This window comes from Helianthus annuus, chromosome 8, assembly GCF_002127325.2.
Source record: "Helianthus annuus cultivar XRQ/B chromosome 8, HanXRQr2.0-SUNRISE, whole genome shotgun sequence".
NCBI classification, from domain to species: Eukaryota; Viridiplantae; Streptophyta; class Magnoliopsida; order Asterales; family Asteraceae; genus Helianthus; species Helianthus annuus.
The window spans coordinates 78071112-78089177 of NC_035440.2; positions in this window are offsets into that span (position 1 = coordinate 78071112).

The window sequence follows — 18066 nt, forward strand, 5'->3', positions numbered from 1 at the left end:
TCATCTGATCTTCGCGTTCCCATGTGAACTCTGGGCCACGACGGGAGTTCCAACGAACTCAAACAAGAGGGATTCTCTTGTGCTTGAGGACCTTAACATCCCGGTCCGTGATTTCAACTGGTTCCTCGACAAAGTGCAACTGTTCGTCGATAGTGAGCTCTTTCAAAGGAATTATGAGGGTCTCATCTGACAAGCATTTCTTCAGATTCGACACGTGGAAAACGTTGTGAACTTCACCGAGTTCCGCTGGTAAGTTTAGTCTGTAGGCCACTTTGCCTATTCTTTCTGCAATTTCGAACGGTCCGACATACCGCGGATTGAGTTTGCCCCGCTTGCCAAAGCGAACCACACCCTTCCAGGGTGAGACTTTGAGTAAAACCCGGTCCCCGACCTGAAATTCCAATGGCTTCCTACGCTTATCCGCGTAGCTTTTCTGACGGTCGCGAGCTGCCGCCATATGTTGTCGTATTTGTGCAATCTTTTCCGTGGTGTCCACTATAAGTTCTGGACCCGTGATTTGACTATCCCCACCTCTGCCCAACAGAGAGGTGACCGGCATTTACTCCCGTACAATGCCTCGAATGGAGCGGCTTGTATGCTGGTGTGATAACTGTTATTGTATGAAAACTCCACTAAAGGGAGATGCTTTTCCCAGCTATTGCCGAAATCAATAACACATGCCCGAAGCATGTCTTCTAGGGTTTGAATCGTGCGCTCAGACTGCCCATCTGTCTGAGGGTGATAAGCCGTGCTCATGTCTAATCGAGAGCCAAAAGCTTTGTGCATTGCTTGCCATAGTTCTGATGTGAATCGTGCATCACGATCCGAAATGATAGAGGTGGGCACCCCGTGCCTTGAGACTACTTCCTTCAAGTATATGTCTGCTAGTGTGGAAAACTTGTCCGTTTCTTTGATTGCCAGGAAATGAGCAGACTTGGTGAGTCGATCCACGATCACCCAAATAGTATCGTTCCCACGCTGGGATCTAGGTAGGATTGTAACAAAATCCATGGAAATTTCCTCCCATTTCCACTGTGGTATCTTTGGTTGCTGAAGTAAGCCTGTTGGTTTCTAATACTCTGCCTTGACTCTTGCACAGGTCAAGCACTTGTTGACATAAGTAGCGATGTGGACCTTCATGCTAGGCCACCAATAGGTCGTCATGATATCGTGGTACATCTTATCTGAACCAGGATGTATCGAGTAGCGAGACTTGTGTGTTTCATCCATCACAAGTTCTCGTAAACCGCCATATTGTGGGACCCAAACACGCCCCGTTACATAGTAGGCACCGTCTTCCTTTTGTTCTAATTGTTGCCTCGAGCCACGTAAGGCTTCAGCCCTTACGTTTTCTGGTTTCAATGCTTCTACCTGAGAATCTCGTATCTGTGCTGGAAGACTAGACTGAATGGTGAGCTGCAATGCTCGTACGCGCTTAGGTGTAGTGTCTTTCCGACTGAGGGCGTCAGCCACAACATTGGCTTTGCCAGGATGGTACTTAATAGCGCATTCGTAATCATTCAAAAGTTCGACCCATCTTCGTTGACGCATGTTCAAATCCTTTTGCTTAAGGATATGCTCGAGACTCCTGTGATCGGTGTAAATAGTGCACTTGGTACCGTACAGGTAGTGTCACCATATCTTAAGCACGAAAACAACAGCTCCCAGCTCCAAATCGTGCGTCGTGTAGTTTCGTTCAGGAACTTTGAGTTGGCGCGAAGCGTAAGCAATGACTTTGTCGCGCTGCATTAACACACATCCAAGACCCTGAATGGATGCATCACAATAAACCACGAAGTCGTCCGTGCCCTCTGGCAATGAGAGGATAGGTGCACTGCAAAGTCTATCCTTTAAGTGCTGAAAAGCAGTTTCCTGAGTATTACTCCAACGGTAGGTGACACCCTTCTGTGTCAGTAGCGTAAGCGGCTGTGCAATCTTTGAGAAGTCTTTGATGAATCGCCTGTAATAACCTGCCAATCCCAAGAATTGGCGTATTTCCGTTGGTATACGCGGTGCAGGCCAGTTCCTGATCGAGTCTACCTTGGATGGATCGACATGGATCCCATCCTTGTTTACCACATGGCCTAGAAAATGGACTTCACGAAGCCAGAAGTCGCATTTTGAAAACTTGGCGTACAATTGTTCCTTTCGAAGAAGTTCCAAGATAAGCCGTAAGTGCTGCTCGTGTTCCTCCTAACTCTTGGAGTAGATCAGAATGTCGTCGATGAAAACAATCACAACTTATCCAAGTAGGGTTTGCACACCCTGTTCATAAGATCCATGAAGACTGCCGGTGCGTTCGTTAGCCGAATGGCATGACTAGGAACTCGTAGTGGCCGTAGCGAGTTCTGAATGCTGTTTTGGAGACGTCCTCATCCCGGACTCTCAGCTGATGGTAACCTGACCTCAAGTCTATCTTGGAGTAGTAGCTCGACCCTTGCAACTGGTCGAATAAGTCGTATAGCGGAAGAGGATAATGGTTCTTCACCGTCACCTTGTTCAGTTCACGGTAGTCAATGCACATACGGAAGGTACCATCCTTCTTCTTCACAAATAGTACTGGGGCTCCCCAAGGCGAAGAGCTAGGTCGAATAAAGCCCTTATCCAAGAGCTCTTGTAGTTGTGTAGAGAGTTCTTCCAACTCTGATGGAGCTAAACGATACGGTGCACGTGCTATCGGTGCTGCTCCTGGTGCTAGCTCGATTTGAAACTCGACCTGGCGATGAGGCGGTAGACCAGGTAATTCCTCTGGAAACACTTGAGGAAAGTCGCGAACTATTGGAATATCCCCCAATTTCTTTTCCTTCGCTGATGCATCAGTGACAAGTGCCAAAATAGCAGTGTGTCCCTTTCGTAAACACTTCTGAGCCTTCATGAAGGAGATGATGCCAACCACAGCACCACTCTTGTCGCCTTGAACTTCGAGAGGTTCCTTGAACGAGGAATGCGAACTATCTTTTCCTTGCATAAAATCTCTGCGTGATGTTAGGATAACCAATCCATACCTGTGACGATATCGAAACTACCCAAAGCAATGGGGATGAGATCAATCATGAAGGTCTGACCAGCTAAGACGATGTTACAACTCTTGACTACATGAGAGGCTTCTACACTTTTACCATTTAATTCGACTACATGCTTGGTGTTTAGGGGTGTTGGTGTACGTTTTAACATTTGACTAACTTTTAATGACACATAACTAGTATCCGCACCGAATCAAACAAAACAGTAACGTAAAAGTCGTCGAGAAGAAACTTACCCATAACTACATTGGGATCATTCCTTGCGTCGCCCTGACCCAGCACGAAAGCACGACCCCTAGCTTCATTGTCGTTGTTGTTGTTTCCCCCATTGTTGTTGTTCCCATTGCCCTGGTGATTGTTGTTGTTGCGATACTGGTTCTGGTTCAACTGGGGGCAATCACGCTTGAAATGACCTTCAGCCCCACACTGAAAACATCCCCTGTTGCCCCGTGTTGCTGCTGCAGGTTTGTGGAGCTGGTGGTGAGAGTTGCTGATTCTGATTTGCAGGTTGCGAACTCCTGCAGTCTTTAGCTTCGTTCCCTAACTTGAGACATCTCTGACAACGTTCCTTGCGACACCGTCCACTGTGGTGTCTATTGCACCTGTTACATAGTGGGTGAATCCCCGATATCCACCCTGCCCTGACTGCCTGATGATTGCTGACCGAATTCTGGTAGTCATTTGTCTTGCGCTGCTGTGCTTGAGACTGAACAGAAACTGATCCTTGCTGGAATCCCCATCCCTTTTCTCTTGTTGTCACTGGGAGTAGCAGAGGTGGTGACAGCAGTAGTGGTAGCACTGATGCGTTTTGGCAGCTTGTTCTGTTCCACTACCTGATCCGTGAGGCGATGAGCGAGGCGTTGAATAGCCTGGATGTTGTCAAGATTAGCCGATGTCACATGGCTCTGAATCTCGACGCTAACCCTTGAGGTACAACTCAATATGCTTGAATTGGAGGGTCCACCATAGTTGGACATAGCACGGCCAGCTCGTTTGACCTTTTAGTATAGCTTCAATTTCTGACCCAGTCATTTTCAGATGGTAAAACTCATCTTCCAACTTGTGAATGTCTTCCGTGTGCAGTATTCCCTTTTGATCAGTTCCTTGAAATCATTCCAAGGGGTGGCGTTAGCAGCTGCCACCCTAGATCTGACTTGCGCGTTCCACCAGTTAACGTGATTCCTTCCAAAGTACCAGTGGCGTACTTGACCCTGCGAGCCTCAGGGCATTCACACATTCAATACTGACTCTAGCTTCTCAAACCAATGGAGGAGTCCCACTGCCCTGTGCCACTGAATGTGCTTGGACGACAGTCCATGAAGTTCTTGAATGTGCAGACAGGTGCTGTGTGTTGACCTATGTGTAAGAAGGAATGAGGTTAAACATAAGAGTTGGTTTAGGAACGTAGGATCTAAAGATCCTAGGTGAGTTACGACTGCAGGGTATACCTCCTGCGTTGCAGCTGCAAGTGCCGCAGCAACTTGTTCATTGATAAGAGCCGTCAACTGGGCTTGAGTCATGTTAAGCGTCCAGACCATGTTCTTCATAGTAAAAGTAGTGTAAGTGAGAATGGTTCGCGAGTAGTGCGATGACAGAAGAGTGTAAGCACATAGGTGTCTCATGTAATAACGAATAGTAAGCAATGTATCTAAGCATACTACGAGCAAATTCTATGTAGTTCTAGCAAGCAGGTAATAAACATAAACCTTATTACCTAGGATGTTGAGTCTTGCACGTGGAGCGAAGCGTCGTTGTGGATCGTTGAGAGCACTGTTCTGGTTATAGTCTGGTGTTAATAAAAACGTTTTCCCATATTAAGACCAAGTTCTCTATAACCAATGGCTCTGATACCAATCTGTCACACCCCAAAATCCACACGCGGAGTACCACCGCTTGGAGGCGTGACATGACCAGGATCAAGCCACCAATCATATTGAACATAGTATATAAAAAAAGTAATCAATTCAACCCATCACAATATAACAGGTGTTTAACAAAACATAATTTGAGTAGCGGAAGCATAAGTATGTAAACCCAAAGTAAATCATAAGTTAAAATGTTTAAACGTTTAACATGGCATCCACGATCCATGTCCCACAACGACCTGCTCCTCCATGTGCAAGCTCCATATGTACCTAAGGTCCTGCAAGGCATGCAGCAGAGAGTCAACAACTAGTTGAGCGAGTTCACAGTTGATAGTTCAGTAATTGTTTTAGTATGAGTAGTTTATGTTTGTTCATTAGATCATGTATGTATTAGTTTGCATCGCGGCCCTCTAGGAATGTATGCGAAGATTAAGGGAAGTTTTCCCAAGTATTCTAGACTAGGTATATTTGTATCGCGGCCACCCGGCATGTGTGCGAAGTTTAGTATATAGTTCGCAGCCTTCCTAGGCATGTGTGCGAAGATTAGTCATATTATCGCAGCCAACCCCGGCTGTGTGCGAAGATCAGTTTATTAGTATCACTAGTCTAGTCGTATCTTATCAATAACCCTTCCTCACCCGAGGACCATATAACTAAGTTCCATAAGCTAGGTAAGTACAAGTAAATAATCCAAACCCATTCCCACCCTGGGAACCCCATGCCTTGGCTGTGTGAACTCACCTTGGTTTTGCTCGGCAGATACACAGAAAAAGTCAATCAAGCTATAGGGTGGTCAACCACGTCCTACCATGGTTACCATACAAGTCAGGTTCATATTCAAGTAGTGCACGTATATTCTACACGTATTGTACACAAGTAGTGACCATAGCATACACGTATAATCATGGCAGATCAATAACAGTCACGTAAATAAGGTCCAAGTATGCGGCCCAAATGGTTGGGCTCGTAACAGTGTGCAAAGTCCAAAACAGTGTGCACGTGTTACGGTCTCGAGTCGAGACCAGAGATCTCGAGTCGGGACTAGCGGTCTCGAGTGTTGGCCTAGGTGTTCTCGAGTCGCAACAAGAAGGTCTCGAGTCATCCTGTACTAGTCGAGACTTCACGGTCTCGAGTCGCAACAGGACTCGCATTAATGGTCTCGAGTTGTGCTGTGTGTGTGGGTGTTGCGGTCTCGAGTCGAGACAGTGGGTTCTCGACTCGCAACCCGTGTCGTAACAGATTTCCTTGTTTGATGCTCCTTATCTCCGTAACATTAGCAAACAGATTTGGCAGTTTCATAATCAGATCAAATCACATTATTCAACATTCAAACACGTTCAATCAATTCCAGGAACAATGAATCAGTATCATATGAACATACAACCTAATCGTTCGACTATTGAACTCAAAGACTAGCATGTAACCCTAACCGATTCATCATATCAACCATGCATTCGGTTCTAGATCCTTATCATACAATTCCGATTTATATGAACATAATCTAATATATATATATGAGCCGATTATAAATGAACAATCAACACAATCAATCATGTTTCAGTAATTCTATATCACATACAAAATTGTAAACACACATCAAACATCATCAAACAGGTAACCGAAGGATCCAAACACTAACCGATTAAAAGAGTGTGAAGGGAATGATCCGATCAACGATTTTCGATCCGAAAGGGGATGTTCGCCGTCGGCTTCAAGAGAGGGAAGGAGAGCACTAGGGTTTGTAAACTTGTGTGTGTGAAGTGTATTGGTAACAATGTTGATGGTTACAAACACTCTAATTGTTAATTGATCAAAGGGGGATGGGCCGAACCCAACCTGGGTTGCCCATTCGGTTTCGGTTATAAGAGTGTAGCCCAATTGGGCTTGTGCGGTCGGACGTGCATTGTGCAATCGTGAGTCTTATGCGATTGATTCAATTACACATACCCAATATAACATAATCATGAATTCAGTTCATTAATATAATTCACATAAGCACGTAACGTTACACAAAAATAGGTTCGAATTACGAGTTGTCACAGTTATGTCTGAGTATTATACATTAAAATAGTAAATTATTATGTAGGTAGGGTGGTAAGTTCTGGGTATTTATGTTAAAGATATCATTACAAGTCATAATTTCTTATTGTGCACTTTAATCAACGTGGATATAGCTATATGAAATCATCAGCATCAAATGTTTATAAAATCGCATGTGGCTCGAAACAGAATTCGCACATTAAACAACTAAAACAATATCACCTTTTTATTTTCGCATGTTTTAAACCATACTTTCATATATTTCGCATGTTATAATAATCAAAACATGACCTATTTTCGCATGTTCAATTCTTTTTTCGCATTTTATAAAATCAATAACCCTTTCTTTGTTTTCAATTTTTTTTTCGCATGTTCAAATGCATTTCGCATGGTCTACAACTCTTTCTTTGAAAACACAGAATTCGCATATTATAGTAAATCAACCTGGATCCATCTTCTCGATCGTGGTCAATCGATGTTATTGTGTTCATAACTCCAAATCAGCAGTTATGAGTTGCAAGCAAGAAAGAAGAAGGGAGGTTGTGAAGAAATCTTGCGTGTTAATTGATTTATGGTTCGTTTGAACTATCTTTGGTCAATTACAGAGATTACGATCTCGTAATGACGATTTAACCTTTTCGACAAGATTTGAATATATTAATATGATTAATTTAATGATATAAATTAGTTATGATGGATTAAAGATCCTACGGTTGTGGACATCGCGTACATAATATAGGATAGGAGGTATTGTACATTAATCAGCCTCTATATATATATATATATATATATATATATATATATATATATATATATATATATAGGGGATGGTTCAAATGAAAACCACTTTTATTGTGAAAACTCGAAAACTAGCTAAAAAAAGCCTAAAAAAACCTAAAAAACATACAATTTTTTTTTTAAATTTTTTTTAGAAAAATCGCTACTTTTTATATATGGAAAAAAAAATTCAAAAAAAAAAAAAAAAAATTTGGTTGTACTGCACATGTGCACTAATACGGAAAGCCTAAACACTTAACCCACCCCCACCACCGACACCCCCAAAAACCTAAACCCCCCACCCCCCCCCAAAACCTAAATTCACCCTCCCACCAAAAGCCTAACCCCCCCCCAAAAAAAAAAAAAACCTAAACCCCCCACCCCCCACCCTCCCGAAAACCTAAAACTAAACCCTAAACATAAACCCGAAAAAAACCTAACCCCCCACCCCCACCCCCAAAAACCTAAACCCCCTTCCCCCACACCCCAAAAACCTAATCCTAATCCTAAACCTCCAAAAAAACTAACCCTAAAAGCTAAACTAGAATCAAAAAACTAATTTTAAGCATGTAATGCACATTGTAGTACATGTTATATTGCACATGTGCACTACTATAATAATAGTATTGAAAACAAGACGACACCATAAATCTTTTTTTATGTCATAAAAAATATGCTCGAATATACTTGAATGAAAGATAAGAAAATTTGTGATCTTATGGTGCCATTTTTGTTTTAAAATGATAACGTATGGAGAAATGAGAAATGTTTGAAAAGTTATATATTTTTTGTTCCAATTTTACCCCTCCTTCATTAAAAGTCTTCCCTCCTCCTTTTTAGTGGGTTTTAGTTAGTTTTCTAGTTTTCACAATAACTAGTGGTTTTCATTTGAACCTTCCCCTATATATATATATATATATATATATAGGGAAGGTTCAAATGAAAACCACTAGTTATTGTGAAAACTAGAAAACTAACTAAAACCCACTAAAAAAGAGGGGGGAAGACTTTTAATGAAGGAGGGGTAAAATTGGAACAAAAAATATATAACTTTTCAAACATTTCCCATTTCTCCATACGTTATCATTTTAAAACAAAAATGGCACCATAAGATCACAAATTTTCTTATCTTTCATTCAAGTATATTCGAGCATATTTTTTATGACATAAAAAAAGATTTATGGTGTCGTCTTGTTTTCAATACTATTATTATAGTAGTGCACATGTGCAATATAACATGTACTACAATGTGCATTACATGCTTAAAATTAGCTTTTTGATTCTAGTTTAGCTTTTAGGGTTAGTTTTTTTGGAGGTTTAGGATTAGGATTAGGTTTTTGGGTGTGGGGGGAGGGGGGTTTAGGTTTTTGGGGGTGGGGGTGGGGGGTTAGGTTTTTTTCGGGTTTATTTTTAGGGTTTAGTTTTAGGTTTTCGGGAGGGTGGGGTGGGGGGTTTAGGTTTGGGGGGGGGGTTAGGCTTTTGGTGGAGGGTGAATTTAGTTTTTTTTTTTTTGGGGGGGGGGGGTGGGGGGTTTAGGTTTTTGGGGGTGTCGGTGGGGGGTGGGTTAAGTGGGTTAGGCTTTCCGTATTAGTGCACATGTGCAGTACAACCAAAAACTTTTTTTTTTTTGTTTTTTTTTTGAAATTTTTTTCCATATATAAAAAGTAGCGATTTTTCTAAAAAATATTGTAAAAAAAAAAAAATTTGTATGTTTTTAGGTTTTTTTTAGGCTTTTTTAGTTAGTTTTCGAGTTTTCACAATAAAAGTGGTTTTCATTTGAACCATCCCTATATATATATATATATATATATGTATATATATATATATATATATATATATATAGGATTAGGTTCAAGAGTGCACACTAGTGTAGTTTGCGAACTGAGCGAACCAATCCTAGCCATACATGTGTGTAGATCAATGGTCAGGATTTAATGATGAAATACACTAGTGTATTTTACGATTGAATGATTAAATCCAAGTCATCCACGTGTGTAAATCAATGGCCCAGATTTGTTCACTCAGTTCGCAAATACATTAGTGTTCACTCTAGAACCCTACCCTATATATATATATATATATATATATATATATATATATATATATATATACACTAGCTGTTTACCCGCGCGATGCGGCGGGAAACATATCATTTAGGGTGATGAGTTTAGGGCTATGTACGAGGCAGTTCGGTTTTGAGCCATAATCAAAACCAATTTCGCGATGCAACGGAAAACACAACATTTGTTACTAATTCTAAGGGTGTGCAATAGAATGTTCAGTTGAGTTGGGTTATAACTAAAATCTAATTTTTTTTTGCTTAAAGAATGGGTCAGACAGGCTACATGTCATTTATTTTTTAATTATTTATTATTTTAATATTGTAATACTTGATTGTTATATTTACTATTAACTTTTTTACATATTTTCATTTTTTCCTTTCCTTAAACAATATTTCCTCTTCCATTTATTTTCGATTTTTAATATTTTTTTCTTTTTTAAATCATATTTCCTTTTTAGGTATTTGATATTCTTTTAATAAGTTACATTCGTTAAATTTTTTCCCTTAACATTTCTGTATAAGTTTTGTTAAAAAGAAACATGTATTTAAAATAGAGTATTTATTTAGTATCATAAAATGATACGTTGATAAACTGAACTGATTCTGACGATTGGGCTTTCTAAACATGTTATTAACTAAAAGTGGAGTACAAAAATATCTTGGATTCAAGTCATTTGTTAACAATTGGAGTGAGTGGTATCAACCAAAGAAAGATGAGTTTATATAGGTTTGTGCAAAGGACGCTATTCATGCCCCATAGCCGTAAAAAAACAAGATATGAGAAACTCATACTGGATATTACACAAACTATATCTATGCTTCATACTTGAGGTGGCAACATGGGTGCATAGGTGGGTTGCGATCAACATTTCCAAATCCACTTCGGCTAATTCCTTGTTGGATATTTGAGGCCAAAGCAAAAAAGGTGAAGCATTTGACAAAAAGGTGCAAGAGTACACTCTCAGCCATTCATGTTTTTGTTTGGTAGTAAAAGCTAAAAAAAGAAACGGGTCAAAAAATGCCTGAAAACGTAAATCAAGAGCATTTTATTTTAACAATTAGATGTCTTTGAAATAATATAACACTTGAAATCAGGACATGCAAATGCTACATAAATAAGTAACAAGAAAGTCTATAAAAAAACTAAACTCTGGTCAACCAAAACTGTTCTGTTTTACAAACCCAATAATTACATGTTTTGACCCGTTATCCAACCTACCCAACCCATCCATTTCGCCACCTCTAGTAGATGTTATAAATTTTACCTTTTGGAGGCATATTATCATAGTAAGAAAAGAGACTGTGGTATCACTGCAATCTGCCATATCAAGCAAATACCCTCTGTCTATTTAATCTTTACTGGTCTGAATCGCATAAATTTCATAAAAATCAAACCAAAAAAATAACCATAACTTACATTATGATCAACTCAAACATCAACTACAATTATAGGACATCAAATAACAACACCTACAAGCAAGCACGTTCAATTTCGACGGGTACCGAAAGATATTGGAGTTCATAAGCTGATTGAACAAATGCAATGTTACCCCCCCCCGGCTGGCGGTACCCTCATCGAAACTGTTACTATTTGCCAACACAGAGGAATTTGCACTTCTAGTAGAGAATTTTCTACCGGTGTTTTTGGTTTTGACAAGATTAGATGCTGCTCGGTTGCCATGATTCTTTTCAAAACGCTTTGAACGACTTTCACGTCATTTTCTTTCCTCTGGTGAATTTGCAAGTGTGATTGCAACAGCATAATATGCAGTAAGGCTTTGTTCTGTATCACTATCACTTGATGAGTCTCCGTTATTCGATCTGATCCGTCCATCGCCAATATGTTGCCGTCTAGCCAGCCTAAAAAAGGATTTACTCGTTTCTTTCTGGTTTGATAAATGGAACTTTGACCATGCGTAGTCATCCCAAAATTGGGTGTTTTTTGGTAAACGACGCCCAAGCACTATCAATCAATCATCCTCGTCCAATTAAACAGAGTAAATGTGTCCTTTGTACAAGCTCAGCCACTTCCTGTAGCAAAAAGGAAATGACTTTTAACTTAAGTATATTCTTAACTCAAAGAATCTTAACATTAACCTTTTCTTCGGAAGAAGCTCGGCATATAGGCTTCCGCTTGACTGTACCGGGTGATGAATCGAACTCTCAAAGGGCCTATAGTTGGCCGAATCAAACACATTCCAGTTAAACAAACTTAATTAATAAGATGTAGCTTACCATGATCAATAAACAACTATTCAGAGTAATCAATAAAGAAAAGTTCGATAATGATTTAAGTTACCAATGCAGAAAGAGTGGAAGGCTTTCCAAATTATATTCAGAAATCGTGTCAGTGGCAACAAGAGCTCTAATGTATTCCACGACACCTTTACTATCTACTGCGTATTCTCGTTGCTCAAATCGTTTGATGACAGACTCGGGACTACTGACAAATTTAGAAAAAAAAAACATAAATTCAAATTGCCATTTTTTCCCTCTATGACAAGAGCAAAAAAAAACCTCATCCAGGCCGAATCGGTTAAAATTTATCAATCAAATGAAACGGTCCATAACGGTAAAGTTGCAAAACTCACAAATAAGATGTACATACAAATCATTTTCTTCAACAGAATAGCTTAGATTGCCAACAAACAATGTTTTGGATATTGTTGGTTTTAGGTTCATCCTCCTCTTTAGAACCATCATCTTCTTCGTCTGAGCCATCACTATCGTCATCGTGCTCCCTTCTTCTTCTTCTTTAGAGGCTGGTTCTGCATCATCCTCCTGTAGATGAACATTTAAAAGTAACGTAAGTACTTATGTTGATGATTAAAACTTTAAACCGTATACAAAACTTCACGCATTTCATTGAGAATGTCACCGTCCTCACCGTCCGAATCAGTTTCATTTTCAGCTGCTATGTCATCATTCTTTGGTTCCTCCTTCAAAAATACAGATGCAACATGTCACTTGGTCTGAAGAAATTAACTCTACATGGTAACCAGTTGTGAAACGGTCAAATACAGTCAAGTTGCAAAACACATTAATAAAAACTTATACTAACCTTGACCTGCATTACATCATACTGCAAAATCAGCAGGGTCTGTTTGGCCTGTCAACATACACAGTTATACCTCAATAAGCAAATCCATAATTATGTATCAATAATAAACATACATGTTGGGTTTTAAAAAGCGCACCTTAAGCGTGAGGCGCAACAAGGCTCACACCTTGGGGCTTTTTAGCTCAACGCCTAGAGTAATTACAAGAAGCCCTAAAAAGCGCGCCTGACTCATTGTTTGTAGTAAAATACTCTTCTAATTAAAAAAACATTTGACTCGTTATTTGGAGTAAAATCTTCAATCTAAACTCACTTGATGTCGGTAAATCTGCGTCGATAAAGTCACCTTCTGGCCCCTTGTCTGATGATGATTCCGACAACTCAGTACCAGGTGGGGTTGGCCCGCCCCTGGTGTACCAGGCTAGTTGTAGAGAGACTGGCCCATTTGCATCACCTCTTGGGTGAGTGCATCCATGGTTGGTGTTCACCTGCTAGATATGGCCACCTTGAGCTCACCGAGTTTGGCCTCCAGCTTTTCTTTCACATATGAAGGTTCCCTTTAATTGTTTCTCTGTTTGGTAAACAACTGAATCTGGCGTCACTTTTTTCCTTGTCTTCTTTTGTGAACTTGTCAGCTTCAGTAACGATTCTTTCTACCTATTTAGATAGTAACGCAGCAAGATGATTAGATATTTAACACAATATAATTAGCGGAAGATACCAGACTAATAAGCAACCCTTAAACCTGGGAATGAATCAAGAACATAACAAATACACTAAAAATGCTCAAGAACGAAACTGAATAAAAGCCACTGAATATTAGACTCCTTATCGAAACAAACAATTTATATCTGAATGTGTATTTTGCCTAGAAATGTTACCCGCTGCAAAAAGTAATTCATATAACAAAACAATTAGCAGTTGGCGATGTATGCGAGAGCTAGTGCAATTCCTAGAACCCCTCTTTCAACAAAGCTCCCTGCCCAATTTCTGTCAAGTTGTGTCTCACTCGGCTGCTACTGTTCAGATGTACGCGGTTGTGAAAGACGATTAGGGATTTTGTATAGAAATATAAAAACGGACCAGCAAGAACTAAAATCCGAAAAAAAATTACATCACAATGTCTCGAATGTTAAAATTTATTCATAAGAATATCGTATTCTTTATAAAAATAATTATTTTGTATTTCGTATTTAAAACTAAAAACAAAATTAACAGATTTGTGAGGGAGATCAACCCAATAATCTCCAGTACCATAGTTTTCAATGAGGATCTTGAGTTTTGCTTCTTCTTTCCATCAAAAGTAAAATTAACATTCATTATCAAACATATATGAAATTAAGTAACCTGGTTCAGTAAATGTGTATCTATTTTCAAAAAAAACCATCTTCATCCAAATCCAGTCAAGTTTACTATCATAACAGCTAAACACAAACAAAAAAACAAACATATACAATTAATCATCATAAAATTAAACAATAAAAAAAATAGTTAAAAATAATAGAACTATTATTATCCATTAATCATATAAAAACAAATCTCCTCGTTAAATTGTGTCAACAACCAGTATCACTAACACCAACTACACCAAGACATAGCAAACAAACTAAGCCCTAAGGTCAAAAAGCAACCACCAAGCATCCACAAACCACTAATTACACTCAAAACAACAGAATAAGTCAATGAAGATTTAATAATAAACAATGATAACAACAATAACTATCACTAACATTAGCGCAAAGTTGACTTACAATATGAATATCCCGAAAACCTGAAAAAGCTAGGGTTTTGAGAAGCTCGCAAACGATACCACCAGCACCAACCATAAGCACTTTCGAGCCTTAGTAACCTAAGAGTTGAATCGAAGTGATGATTGCGTACCTTGATTGCAGATAACTGTTGTACGGACGCCATTGAAGCGTGTGTGAGAAAAAAAGTGGAGAATCTGGGGGAAACTTAAAAAAGATCTGGCTACTCTGCGTTCAGTTTTGTTCCCACTACTTCTTACACCCGACTCCACTCCCAACCTTTTGGGAAATGTTTTCTTCACGGCCAACATAAAATACGATTACTTAATGAACCAAAACATGCAATCAGTGATGAAAACTCAAGATCTTACCTCAGGATTTGTCGAATGGTCAAAACCGAGATCAACCAGACAACCAGCATCTACAACCGCCGATGAGAGAAGTCGGAATCTTCATCGATATGGTGAAATCTTCATCGATCCCCTTGTATACGCTTGATCTTCTTGAGTCACAGAGAGAGAGAGAGAGAGAGAGAGAGATAGCAGATAGGGGCCGGATAACAAAAAATTTGAAACGTGAGATGTGAATCTCGAGAGAGATAGAGAGAGAAAGCAGATGAGAACGGGATTTTGAATTTTGAAATGTGAGATGTGATTGGAGAAACCCTAATCTTTTATTGGCCGCGTGTTAAAAGAAGTTTTCAACACATCCATGCTTAAATGCTTGTATAATGGGCTTCAAATGGTTGTACAATGGCAAATGACCATTCTTGACCTTCCTATATGCTTATTAAGTAGTATAGATATATATATATATATATATATATATATATATATATATATATATATATATATATATAAACATTTGGATAATCACCCACCAACACGTCGTAATGTTTAACATTTTAACTAAAATGTTAATATCTCGTTTTGTTTGACCAACTTTGGGAACGACTTGTCGGGTAGACACGTATTTAGACCTAGTGTCTTATTAAAGTTAGAGCGCATGTAGGTCGGAGTAATTATTTTCAGACACTTTAATTTTTGCTAGCATACGCATGGAACGCAAGTTGTGAGTCTTCACGACCTCTTTTACTTAGTTAAATATTAATTTAATTCGAGGGAAATTCATGCTTGGTTACGAGGTATGGTAGTGGGGAATGAAATCCATTTTGGTCTATTTTTTGCGCATAAATTGTCACACCCCGACCACGTAAAACAACAAAACGTGGCGGAAACGTCGTGGAGTGTTGTAACAGAATCATTGTTTCACATCCATGGATTAAACAGTTTTATTTTATTGAATTAAATGTATTACATTACATTTGGAATTAGAAACAAAACAGGAACAAATAAACTTTCATTGTTATTAAGTCACTAAGGCCTCGTCCATTCCTATGTGAGCGTACACAAGTATCATCATCAAACATCATCGACTATGGTACCTGAAACACATGTGAAAATACGTCAGCATAAAAATGCCTGTGAGTACATAGGTTTTATGTGAGTGTCAGATTCATGGCTCGTTTTACATGTTGCAATACTTATTTAAAACCTTATTTTGATAAGTATAGTATTGCGACATAATTAACCAACTCAAATCAAGTTGGATATGATTTATAAAATCTCGTAGCCATGATTCTTAACTCCAAAACATTTGTTTTATGAAATCAAATTGTAAAACATATCGTAGAAACTCGTTAACAAAACTCGTACGGTTTTATATTATTTAGAAAACATCATTGTGTGACATCGTTTCAAAATCGTTTACCCAAGTGATCTTGATAACGCAACGATATATAATGTGTAAAAGCACTTATATATAGGAAGCGTATCCACCATGCTTTTAACACATTACACCCGCCCCGTTACCTAATCACTTCCCTAACCCAACGGTTCAAACAGTAACAAATGATTCACATATATCAAATGGTTACAAATGGTTCACATCAATCAAATGGTTACAAATGCTTCGCATATATCAAATTGATTACCAATGGTTCAACATACATCAATGGTTCAAAACAGTTCAAAAATTACAACAATGGGCTAGCATGTTAAGTGAACATACATAGCAAAACATAATGAAATCATGTACTAATAGTGTACTAATGAACATATCAACTATATGATATGAAAACGTGGAAAGCATGAAAGTAGCAAGTAAGCAACATGTGTTTCACCCCAAAACGTTGAAAACAGTAAAAGAGGGGACTATGTACTCACTTGAGGATGCTTAGAAGTCATGAATAACTACCAAGCAATGCTAGAGGGATCACGGAAATCAAACCACACTTAATATAGGTAACTAAGTTAATAAACGGACCTAAATCGGAAGATCGGATAGTATGACGTTTCGTAAACCAAATGAGTATTGGAACTCATATGATATGGTCTAACAAGCCTACATACTAAAATGAAACCTAACCTAAGTGCTTACGACCATTACGACCAGTTTAGGTAGCTTATGCTACTTTAACGCGTCGTTCGCGTAAAACGCGTTTAGGAACGCCTAACTAGTCCTATGACAAGTATTATATGCCTAACATGTTTAATTATGTTGCATAATCAGTTAAGTGACAAAAGTTTGGGTTACATATGCTTAAAATATCAATTATGCATAAAAGGGGCATTTTGGTCATTTTCCTAAGGCATATAAACTACCTATCATATAACTACTTAAACGAAGGACCATAAGGTATATCCTCGGAAGGTCATTCCTATACAACTATGGTCACAAAACATGTTTGATCGGATCCTAATGATCGACCAAACGGGTCTAGTTCGAACGTCTAAGCAGTTTGTTTAGACCGCTTGACTTACGACTCTACATAAGCATTAAACTAAAAGTGACGAGAAACATGCTAAAACATGTTTAGTTAAGTTAGAAAATAGGTTTTGGTATTAAAATAAAACAGTTTTGATACCCAAGAGTAGTTTGGTTACAAAATACGCATATAAATACGCATTTTGGCCGAAACTACGACTCGTCACTACACCTAATATCAACGTGGTAATCAGTAGGTATAGTCACAAGGGACTATAACCTCGTGATTACGCTCACGTTGCAAAGTTCAAATGAACTTTGTGTTGACCAGAAACTGGTCAAAGCTGGAAAGTCAAACTCCGTTTGACTTTCGTGGCTCTAAACGCATAAAAGAACGAAAGAACGCTTACAAAGGGTCCAAGCTAGGAAGATCTTGATCTAAATCACTCAAGTATGAAGCAAAGGCTCCAAGTTAGAGTGTAATTTAGATCAAGTGTGAAGAAATCAAATGGAGGGCATGGGTATTTATAGAATTCGGTAAACTGTTAGGATCGTTTCTCGAATTTTGAGCTTTAATCTTGGCCCTCCACTTGGGCACATGGTATTTCTAAACAATTGGAACCTAAAAAACCATCAAATATAGCCCAAGGTATGCCAAGACAATGTTCAAAACCATCAAAAACCAGCTGGATATCCAGATTCAATGTTTCTGATCTGGGCAGCTCTC